Genomic DNA, 11,914 nt, shown 5'->3' with positions numbered 1-11,914 from the left:
CTGCCTGCTCCTTTAAAGCTCACCCAAGGCCTCTCCTGGTCTTAATCCTCCCTCAGTGCGCCCAAATTGATGTTTTATACTTCCTTGTGTGTGTCTGCATATCCATACATAAACACACACCTATCCAGACAGACATTCCTCTGTGTGCCTGCTCCATCTTTCAGGAGCAGGACAGCTTTCTAAGGAAAAGAGCTTTGTGTCTGCCTTGGTCTCCCCCATAGCTAGCACAAGGCCTGCCACCCAGCAGACACTTTATCTGAGCATTGCTATTCACTTCAACTCAGGTGTAAAGAAAGAATATACTCTACAGCCTTCTCAACAAGGGGTCACCAGCATGCCTTTGACAGCCTCCAGCAAGGGTTAAACACGTCACAAACTGCCAGCCGTCCTCTTCCACTTTCAGACAGCTCAAGTTGTTGGGAAATTTGTCCTGAAATCAGGCTGAAATCTATCTTTGGGCATCTTCCACCCACTATTCCTCGTTCTTTCATCCTGGGTCAAGCAGAACACGCTAATCCCCCTTCCACATCACTTTTCAAATAGTAGCATTAGAGAGTGGCTACTGCGTGCCAGCCACTGTGCCGAGCACTTTACAAATATCTCCTTTGATCCACACAACAACCCTGTGAGGTAGGCACCATTTCTAGACCCATTTTGCAGATGAGGAAATGTAGGCACAGAGGTGAAATGACTTGTCCAGGGTCACACAGCTGGTAAGTATCTGAGGGAGAATTTGAACTTGGATCTTCCTGCTTCCAGGTGCAGAGTTCCATCTCCTGTGCCACCTGAAGACAGTTCTCATGGTCCTCTGACAGCTTCTCAAGGGCCTTACACCATGTTCTTGGAGCCCTTCATCATTCTGTTCACCCTTCTCTGAATGCACCTCACCTTGGTCATTTCTTTCCCACACTGTGATGCTCATGCCTGAACACTGCCCTCTAGCTGTGGTCTCCTCAGGACAGACTTGGGCTGACCTGTTACTGACCCCCCTTCCTAGATCGTAGGCCTCTCCATGCCCCTCAGGAAGGCACTGGTCATTCCAACCATCAAGTTTAACTAGTGATTCACACAGACACTGCTATCCCCTAAAATCCCCAAATCCTTTAACAGGAGCCATGGCTGCATCACCCTCCCCCACTCATTGGTTTTTCTTTTCTAATTCTTGTTGAGGACTCTGCTTTTACCTCCACTGGATATTTTCATTTGGATAGAATCCTAAATTTTAGCTAGCTGAAACCTCCTCCATCCTATCAGTCATGTGACATCTCCACCCCTCCCTCCCAGCTCTAGCATTGGCACATTTGGACAAGCACACCTTGTGCTATTTCACTGAAGTCGTTGATAAAAATGCTGAACAAGCACGGAGAAAAGGGGAGATCCCTGGGGCAATCAGGACAATTCCCCTGAGACCTCCCAGGGAGCTGGCATCAGCTCATTAGCCAGCACTCGACAGGTAGGGCAATGTAACCCGTTAACCCTTTCCAAATCCACCTGTCATCTGAGATTCAGACTGTGCTAAAATCTGACTGCACTTTGCAGAATTGCTCTGATCCAAGCAAAGACTAGCAGCTCATCAGACACCATTTTACAAGGGATCTGGGATCTTGGCAGCGTAGGCAGGAAATGCACATTTTTATCCCGTGCAGTTCTGCCCTCCTGTCACGAAAACAAACTGCTTCGTGGACCAAAGGAGAGATAGTGCTCAGTCTGAAAAAGTGCTTGTTCAACTGAGGTTGGAAATGGCTTTCTTGATGGAGCAGTTCCCACCTGCTTGATGAACTCATGCACCTTATATAAAGCAGTGAACAGGAAGGGAGAGTTCAGGATTCTCTGTCCAGAGTCACTTGCCCATAATGTCTCATTGAGGCACAAAGCACAAATGGGGCAAGAACATAAAATCAGGGTTACCTAAGGGACATTTAGAATAGGCTGGAGCTCACCTTGAGATGGGAGAGAAGGGAGAGTGAGGTTAATAAACCTTTGCCTCTATGCTTCTAACTTAAGGGGGGAGTGGTGGGGGGGAAGAGTTTAAAAAGGAAAGTAAGTTAATCTGGGTCCTACAATTACCTAAAGGTAACCTGTCCAATCCAGTAGGAAGAGATGCAGAGATTTTACAGAGCTCTAGGGAGCCCAGCCTCTTAACAGGCATGACCTGGATGAAGATCCCGACCAGGAGACTGAGAAAGGGCAGTCAAACATGAAGGAAGAAAAACAGGTGAGGTTGGACCCATGAAAACCTGGAGAGAAAAGAGTGGGAAGGAGAAGAAGACCCTGGATTCAATCCTGGGTCCGTTACTCTTCTCTCTTCATTCTACTTCACTCAGTGATCTGATCAGCTGCCATGGATTGAATCACCCTCTCCATGCTCATGATTTCTCAAATCTACCTATTCTGCCTAAAACCCTTTGCTGACCTCCAGTCTTTCATCTCTCGTTGCTTTGTTGATGTCACAAATTGGATGTCGTGTAGATATTTTCAGCTCAACATGTCCAAAACAGAACTCTTCATCTTCCCCCTATTCTTTCCCCTCCTACCTTCCCTATTACTGTAGAGGGCACCACCATCTTCCAGGCTCCTAACCTTGGCATCATCTTCAAATCCTAACTTCTGTCCAAGGGATTGCCAAAGATTGTCCAATTTACCTCTGCAACATCTCTTGTGGATTTCAGCTTTGCAGCACCTCTCATCAGTTTCACCTCTCCAACATCCCTTGCAGATTTCACCCTTCAACATCTCTCAGATTTCATCTTTGCAGCATCTCTGATCAGTTTTACCTCTCCAACATCTCTTGTCCATTTCAGCTTTGCAACATTTGTCATCAATTTCACCTCTCCAACATCTCTTGTCCATTTCAGCTTTGCAGCACCTCTCATCAATTTCACCTCTCCAATATCTCTCACAGATTTCATCTTTACAGCATCTCTCATCGGTTTCACCTCTCCAATATGTCATGCAGATTTCACCCTTCAACGTCTCTTGCAGATTTCACCTTGGCACCATCTCTCCTCAGGCTCACCTCTGCAGCATCTTTCAAAAACAGAACTTTCTTCTCTGATGCTGCCCCTACCCTAGTCCAGGCCTCATCTCCTGTGCACTGTTGTTTTCTTATGACTCACCATTTATTTTATTTGTACAAAGTAGTGAAGAATCATACCATGGCTGGGGGAAAATGATGTTTTAGGATTTAAACAAGTTCTTTCATTTTGAAACATCTCTTTTGAAGGCTTGGGACTAGCAATTTTAGCTCCAGCATCTTTGGGTTTGGACTCAGCAGGCTTCCCAGCCTTGGAATCACTGGGCTCTGTGTCCTTAGAATCAGACTTGGCTGCCGTGGGATCAGACTTGGTGACCTTGATGGCAGACTTGGTGACCTTAAGGTCAGTGCGCTTTGGAGCCTTAGAGTCAGGCTTCATGATCCTGAAGCCTGGACGTTTGGTGGCAACCCTAGGGCCTGGATGCTTAGTGGCCATCTTGTGGCCAGCATGCTGGGCACTCGCCTCAGGGATCTTAGCCCTAAGAAGTTTGACCTCGAAGGCCTTGGTGGCTTCATGGCTTCTGCTTGGACCTTGGGAATTGTTTGGTTTTTTTGGTTTACATCTTCTTCAGCTCCTTCTTGTGTTTCTTGGCAAAGCATGTGTTTCTCAGAAACTTGGAGTTGACCCATCTCAGAGACATGTATCACCGTGACTTAGGTTTCCTGATGCCATTTCTGTGCCATTTTTGTGATTGGTTGTGGCTGGTATGGTTCTTAGACTTAGCCATCTTTATACAACAACCTTCACTAACAGGCATTCCACCCACTAGAAGAAGTCAAAGCTAGAGACAGGAAAGGTCATGCCTGCACTACTGCAGTATTTCCTGGTGGATGTGCCTCCCTCAAGTCTCTCCCTCCTCCTTCCAGTTGTCAAACTGATTTTCCTGAGGTGCAGGTCTATGCCACTCAACTCCTCAATAAACCTGTGACTCTCTATTGCCTCCAGGATCAAATACAGAATCCTCTCTGAACGAGAGTTCAAAACCCTCCCTAACCTAGCCCTCTCCTGCCTTTCCACTCGTCTCGCACTTCACTCCCCACTTCTTCAATCCAGTGACACTGGCCTCCTGACTCTTCCTTGCACATGACCGTCCATCTTCCATGCTGGGAATGTTGTCCCTCCTTTTCTCTGCTTCCCTAGCTCCCTTCAAGCACCAGTTAAAATCTTACCTTCTACAAGAAACCTCCCCCAACTCGCCTTCATTCTGTCTTCTGCTGACTTTTTCCTCTTTTTCAGTACATTCTTTGTACTCATTTTTTGCACGTTGTCTCTCTCATCAGATTGTGAGGCCCTTGAGGGCAGGCACCCTGTTTTTGTCTTTCTTTCTATTCCTACCTTTTAACACACCTGGTGCATGATAAGTATTTAATAAATATTTATTGACTGAATGATCCTATTAAAAGCTGCAGAGCGATGGATGGAGGATGAGGACTGAGAGAGGACTGAGAGAGGATCGGACAGTCAAGAAGTCACCAGTTTGGGTGGAATAATGAGGTTGGAGGCCAGACTACAGAGGGTAAAGAGAGTGAAAGAAAGGAAGTGAATGTGCCTCTTGTAGACAATGTACCCAATCAATAAACATTCCTCAATCCAGCAGAGGACATGAGGGACAGAAACATCCAAATGTGGTCAATGGTAACCTCATTTCTTACAGAAACACCAACACATCTGTTGCATTTTTAGTATTTTTGTTGTCTCCTTGGCAGTTTCGTTTTTGATATATACTCTCGGGGTGGTTCAATCTCACACCTAGATTGCTGGAAATTTAGCTTTTCCTTCCACAATTTTTCTCCGTTTTTATAAAGGCAGAGGGGATCTTTCTTCATGATCTTCCATCGCCCTAATTCAGGTTTTGGGAACGAGGTCATGTTCTAAACCTGTGTTGCCCTTGGTTGCCACATTTCTCTATTTGATAATGGGATCAGGTGGTGCTTGGCTAAATATTTTCTAGGATATTTTGACCTCCTCTAGGTGGCAATTGCTTTATGTTGATTCAATTTCTGCCCTTTCCTTCCTCTGTTTCCTACTTTTCACCACTTTTCACTTACTTGAGTGGGTCAAGTTGAAGCTATTTGGATTGCATGCCATCTTATCTTTCTCTCTAATTTGGGGGTTTTGTCCTCTGCTTTAACAAGATGATTTGACTGCAAAGATTATTCAGAAATGATTCCCACATCGATAACCAATCATTTCTTATCCATTAAGATACATTTTAGGCTGAGATTGTTTGGCATTTGCCACATCCAGGGATTTCCTACACTCATGTTTTTTGTTTTTGTGTTTTAAATTAATTTATTTATTTAACTTTTAACATTCATTTTCACAAAATTTTGGGTTCCAAATTTTCTCCCCATTTCTCCCCTTCCCCCTAAAACGCCAAGCATTCTAATTGCCCCAATCACCAGTCTGCCCTCTCTTCTTGCCCTTCCCTTGTCCCCATCTTCTCTTTTGTCCTGTAGGGCCAGATAACTTTCTATACCCCATTACCTGTATTTCTTATTTCCTAGTAGCAAGAAAAATACTTGACAGTTGTTCCTAAAACTTTGAATTCCAACTTCTCTTCATCCCTCCCTCCCCAACCATTCCCTTTGGGAAGGCAAGCAATTCACTATAGGCCATATCTGTGTAGTTTTGCAAGTGACTTCCATAATAGTCGTGTTGTGTAAGACTAACTATATTTCCCTCCATCCTATCCTGCCCCGCATTGCTTCTATTCTCTCTTTTGATCCTGTCCCTCCCTAAGTGTTGACTTCAAATTGCTCCCTCCTTCCACTGCCCTCCCTTCTATCATCCCTCCCACCCTGCTGATCCCATTCTCCCCCACTTTCCTGTATTGTAGGATAGGTTTTCATACCAAAACGAGTGTGCATTTTATTCCTTCCTTTAGTCGAATGCGATGAGAGTAAGCTTCATGTTTTTCTCTCTCCTCCCCTCTTTTTCCCTCCACTGAAAAGTCTTTTGCTTGCCTCTTTTATGAGAAATAATTTGCCCCATTCCATTTCTCCCTGTCTCCTCCCAATATATTTCTCTCTTGCTGCTTAATTTCATTTCTTTAAGATATGATCCCATCCTATTTAATTCACTCTGTGCTTTGTGTGTGTGTGCGTGCGTGTGTCTGTGTGTGTGTGTCTGTGTGTGTGTGTGTGTGTGTGTGTGTGTAATCCTACCAACTCCCCAAATACTGAAAAGTTTCAAGAGTTACAAATATTGTCTTTCCATGTAGGAATGTAAACAGTTCAACTTTAGTAAGTCCCTTTGACTTCTCTTTGCTGTTTACCTTTTCATGCTTCTCTTCATTCTTGTGTTTGAAAGTCAGATTTTCTTTTCAGCTCTGGTCTTTTCATCAAGAATGCTTGAAAGTCCTCTATTTTGTTGAAAGACCATTGTTTCCCCTGAAGTATTATACTCAGTTTTGCTGGGTAGGTGATTCTTGGTTTTGGTCCTACTTCCTTTGACTTTGGGAATATCATATTCCACGCCCTTTGATCCCTTAATGTAGAAGCTGCTAGATCTTGTGTTATCCTGATTGTATTGCCACAATATTTGAATTGTTTCTTTCCAGCTGCTTGCAATATTTTCTCCTTGACCTGGGAACTCTGGAATTTGGCCACAATGTTCCTAGGAGTTTCTCTTTTTGGATGTCTTTCAGGTGGTGATGGGTGGATTCTTTCAATATTTATTTTGCCCTCTCATTCGAGAATATCAGGGCAGTTTTCCTTGATAATTTCATGAAAGATGATGTCCAGGCTCTTGTTTTGATCACGGCTTTCAAGTAGTCCCATAATTTTTAAATTGTCTCTCCTGGATCTATTTTCTAGGTCAGTGTTTTTCCAATGAGGTATTTCATGTTATCTTCCATTTGTTCATTCTTTTGGTTTTGTTTTGTGATTTCTTGGTTTCTCATAAAGTCATTAGCCTCCATCTGTTCCATTCTAATTTTGAAAGAACTATTTTCTTCAGTGAGCTTTTGGACATCCTTTTCCATTTGACTGATTCTGCTTTTTCAAGCATTCTTCTCCTCATTGGCTTGTTGAACCTCTTTTGCCAATTGAGTTAGGCTATTTTTAAAGGTGTTATTTTCTTCAGCATCTTTTTGGGTCTCTTTTAGCAAGGTGTTGACCTGCTTTTCTTGTTTTTCTTGCATCTCTCTCATTTCTCTTCCCAGTTTTCCCTCCACCTCTCTAACTTGATTTTCAAAATCCTTTTTGAGCTCTTCCATGGCCTCAGCCCCTTGAATATTGATTTTGGACGTTTGGGATACAGAAGCCTTGACTTCTATGTCTTTCCCTGATGGTAAGCCTCGTTCTTCCTCATCTGAAAGGATGGGAAGAGATATCTGTTCACCAAGAAAGTAACCTTCTCTGGTCTTATTTTTTTTTCCATTTTTTTGGCATTTTCCCAACCAGTTACTTGACTCTTGGGTCCTTTGTCAAGAGTAGGGTATACTTTGAGAATCTGTGAGATCTCAGTTGCTCCAAGGTGGCACGATCAAGCATGTGCTGCTCTGGACGCAGAAAGGGATTTTTATGTCCAGAATCTTAGCAATTACCTCTCCACAGCCACCTAGCCTCCAGTTCCATCAAGTCAGCACTGGGGGCTGATTTTCAGATAAGCTGTATGGGCAGGTGTAACGGGACGAGTTAGAGCCAACCCCTATCCATTTCAGGACGCCACACTGAGAGCCTGCCTAGATAACCTAGGGGCTTGTCAGTAGGGGTGGAACTAGATGGATTTCAGGAGGAAGGGTCTCGTCTTTGTTTGCAACGTGGCAGTTCTTTGTCCTGGCTCCGGATGTCCAGTGGAGAAGACACCCATATAAGGAAAGGTGATAGGTGATAGGTTCAATGTGAAAGGTGATAGCTGATAGGTTCAACGTAAGGCTTAGGAATGTTTTACATAAAGACTACATATGCATGTGAATGAGATGAAATAAACGGAGTCTTCACTACCTTTGTCTCCCACCCCATTTCATTACTCACGAGATCAAGGCCTCTTGCTGGACAAGAGCCTTGGGTCGCGGTCAGGGGTTCCCGTAAATGGTCTAGGGGACCCCAACAGGCAGGGCCGCCATTCAGTGTGAGACAAAGACCAGCTAGGCCAGGTCCTCCACCCAGGGCTGAGGTAAGACTCAGCTCTTCAGTGCCCCCAGGGGTTTTTACGCTGTATGGGCTGCTGTGCACTCTCTGTGGCTGCTGCCTGCTGCTGGAGCTATAGGAAGGCCCTTCTCCCTTCCTGGCCAACTGAATAAACCACATCACAGATCTTTGGCGCCTGTGGGTTGAGGGATCTGAGAACCTGCTGCTGCAACTGGAGACTCCACAACTGGAAATTCCACTCCTGAGGTGTCCTCCTTCCAGAGTCTCATCGCGTTGCTCCACGCCACATCAGGCGGGCAAGGCCAGGCTGGGCTCCACGCTCCGCTCAGCGTCCAGCACAAACGATGTTTCTGTGGGCCTTTCAGGTCACCGTAGGCTGAAAATCTCCTCCAGTCTGTTGTTCTCCACTTCTGCTGCTCCACGATTTGTTGAGAGTCCCTCTCTACAGGTATTTTGTGGGCTGTGTGGGGAGACCCTACATAAGTGTGTTTTTCTAGTCCCCCATCTTGGCTCCGCCACCCCACTCATGTTTTTTCATTTTAACGAAAATCCACCTCTGGTCTCCCTTATCTATGGGAAAAAAAACCCTTATAATAAATATATACAATTCAAATTCCTGCAATTAAATTTTTTTCAATTCTTCTAACTCTTCCTGAAACAAGTATTTCTGCTACATAGATGACTGAACTCTTTCCTTTCCTAATCCTAGGTTACACTTTGCAATGTCTTTTTTGCCATTTTCTCTGCCCACCTTTGCACTGAAATCACCAAATATCAAGGTGTATATTGACTTCATCTGGAGAAATCTACCATTTTTTTCATAGAATTTCTTGACCTCATCTTTTGCTCTGATGTTGACTCCAAAGTTCCAAGGAGGTTTCGGGAGCTGCTGTATTTGCGTTTGGCTAATGAGATCTGTAAAGTAAGTAGGCTGAATCACCTGAGTCACTTCTTGTTTGTTAGATCCAATGATATCAATCCTTTTCTTGATTTCTCAAAGAGCCTGTGAGCCATCCTTCCATTTCCTGATTTCTGTGGCTTCATTTATAGCAAAAATGTCAATATTGATACACATGCTATCCTCCAATGGAATGCTGAATAGGAATCAATGGAGAAGGATCTCACATTTAAGGAAGTGCAGTTCAACTGAAGTTCAAACTATACCCAAAGGACTATACAACTGTGTTATATGTACCCTTTGACCCAGCAATACCACTACTAGGTCTGTATTCCAAAGAGATCATAAAGAAGGGAAAGGACCCACATGCACAAAAATGTTTATAGCAGCTTTTTGTGAGAGCAAAGTATTGGAAATTGAAGGGATGCTCATCGATAGGGAAATGGCTGAACAAGCTGGGGTGTATGAATGGAGTGGAATACTACTGTGCTATGAGAGTGATGAGTAGGCTGATTTCAGAAAAACCTGGAAAGGCTCACATGAACTCATGCTGAGTGAAGTGAGCAGAACTACGAGAACATTGTACACAGTAACAGCCACTTTGTGTGATAAGTAACTTTGATAGACTTCGTTCTTCTGAGAAGTACAAGGCTCTAAGACAATTCCAAAAGACTCGTTGGAAGAAATGACATCGACCTCCAGACAAAGAACTGTGAAGTCTGACTGCAGATTTAAGAGCACTATTTTTCTCTGTTTTTCTTTCTCGTTTTTCCCTTTTCTTCTGATTCTTCTTTCACAACATGACTAATGTGGAAACGCGCGTAATATGATTGTCCACATATAGCCTATATCAGAGCGTTTTCTGTCTTGGGGAAAGGGAAGGGGAGACAAAAGGAGAAAATGATTCTGGAACTCAAAACCTTATAAAAGTGAATGCTGAAAAGAAGTATTTTTTTAAATAGAAAAGAAAATGAGGTTCAAAGCTGCAATTTCATAGCCACCTTCTGCTTCCTTTTCTGACACTGTCTGTTATCACTGGAGTCCTGCAAGAGGGATGCCCACAAATTTTGTCTTTTTGTTTTAGGAATTGCCATGGCCAAAAGTCACCACCTGGTGGCGAGCCCATAGCTAAGACTGCTCAGGATCCTCATGCTCCTATCTCAGCAGCCTCCTCTTGTCCGATGCCTTCCCTGCCCCAGTTGTCAGGGTTCTCGCCATCCTCATACTGACTCATTCATGTACACGGAACAGAAGAGACGCTCTCTGAGGACAGAGGCCACTTCACTGCTCTTTCTGTATCTCAGTCCCTACAATGTAGCAAGAACTTCTCAGATTATACAGAGCTGAATGGACTTACCACCTCCACACTGATCTGGGGCTTCCATTCCCCATTATCCATTGTGGTGTCCGATCCTTCCTATCCCAGAGATCATTCTCCTCAAAAGAGAAAATAGAAGTAAAGGAGAAGATTGTATCAGCTCATTTATGCCAATCCCTTCCTTGTACTTTCTCTTACCTGCAACATAGCTTGCTTGCAATGCACTCGCACGCACGCACACACACACACACACACACACACACACGCAGAAATTTACACTTGAATGTAAAATATTGAAGCGAGTTAGACCTAATTATGGGAAATCGAATGATTCCAACCATTCTCAAGTTATTTCCATTTTTTTAAGAGCTGGAGTGGGAGGATAAGAAGGTAGTGTAATCGGCACCCAAATAAAGGATGTTGAGAAATAAAACAGATATTAAGGTACTTGTGGAATTCACACACGAGGTTTACGTGGACCCACTCCCCGCGCGCGCCCCCGCCTCAGCTCGCCACCGCTTTGCCCCCGCGCCCCATTGTCCGCCCGCCCCACGTTCGCCCCGCGTTCCCCCAATGTTCCTCCCGCGTGTCCACGGTAGCGGCCGACGCGGACGCGATCGCGGCTGGCGGGCGGGGGAGGGTCGGAGCCGTTTCTGCAGGTACCTTCTCTGCATGTACCCGGGCGGGTCAGGGCCGGGAGAGGAGGGGGCGGGGGAGGGGCCAGGGCTCGGGCACGGTGCCCTCCTCTGTGCCAGGACACGGCCGCCCCCCCAAACCTGGGCACAGAGGCGGCCCCTCCCCTTGTCTGCCCCCCAAACCTGGGCACAGCTCTCCCGCCAGAGTTGCCCCTGGGGCAGCTGCCTCTGGTTCATCCCCTAACCTCTCCCCCAAATCCCCAGCATCCAGGGATGTCGGTAACTGAGTTGGGTCCCTCGGTGCCAGGCCTGCTTGCCCCCTTGCTTCCTCTCCCCACAAACAACCCCAAAATGGAGTTGCCCAGGCCCGGACTCACTTCCCAGTGCCAAGGCCTAGCATGCCTTTCCACCTCCCTCTGGGCCAAAGTTGTGTTGATTTTCCCAGTGAGTGTGTGCATACACGTGTCTGTGTGACTTGTGTGTATTTGGAGAGGGTGGGAGAGCTGGCAACAGTCCCGTGCCCAGACCTGATGCACCCTGTCCCCTGGCCCCAGATGCCCCCCTTGGCTGGCCAGACTGGGACTCATCACCCACTCTTTGCCTGGTTTTGGCCAGGCTCATCCTCCCAGTGCCAGAGGCCAGCTGCTCTCCAGCTTACCCTCTAACGTGGGGCATCCCCAGCCCGGGGATGATCCTCCCAGGATGAAGGCCCTGCTGCCCCTGGCTCACTGGGTGACCCTGCCGGAGCATCATGGCCCCCTTCCTAGTTCCTCCCTGAAAGAAATCCTCTCAGGCCACTGGCCACTTTCCTCCACTTCCCCTGAACTTTGCAGAGCTGAACCAAACTCAGACTCCCGGCACGTGCAAGTGATCCCTTTTCGTTGGGTTAGCAGATCCTGAAAAGGACTGTGGAGGGTGTTGTGGGTCATCGC

General features: G+C 45.9%; 1 pseudogene; it reads right to left on the bottom strand.

Annotated features, from left to right (window-relative positions):
• Nucleotides 1-3,119: 3,119 nt before the first annotated feature.
• LOC140532098 (large ribosomal subunit protein eL29-like) lies at nucleotides 3,120-3,762 on the bottom strand (annotated as a pseudogene).
• Nucleotides 3,763-11,914: the final 8,152 nt, after the last annotated feature.

This window comes from Notamacropus eugenii, chromosome 3 (assembly GCF_028372415.1).
Source record: "Notamacropus eugenii isolate mMacEug1 chromosome 3, mMacEug1.pri_v2, whole genome shotgun sequence".
In the NCBI taxonomy this organism is placed as follows: Eukaryota; Metazoa; Chordata; class Mammalia; order Diprotodontia; family Macropodidae; genus Notamacropus; species Notamacropus eugenii.
This window is presented reverse-complemented; position numbering and strand designations above follow the sequence as displayed.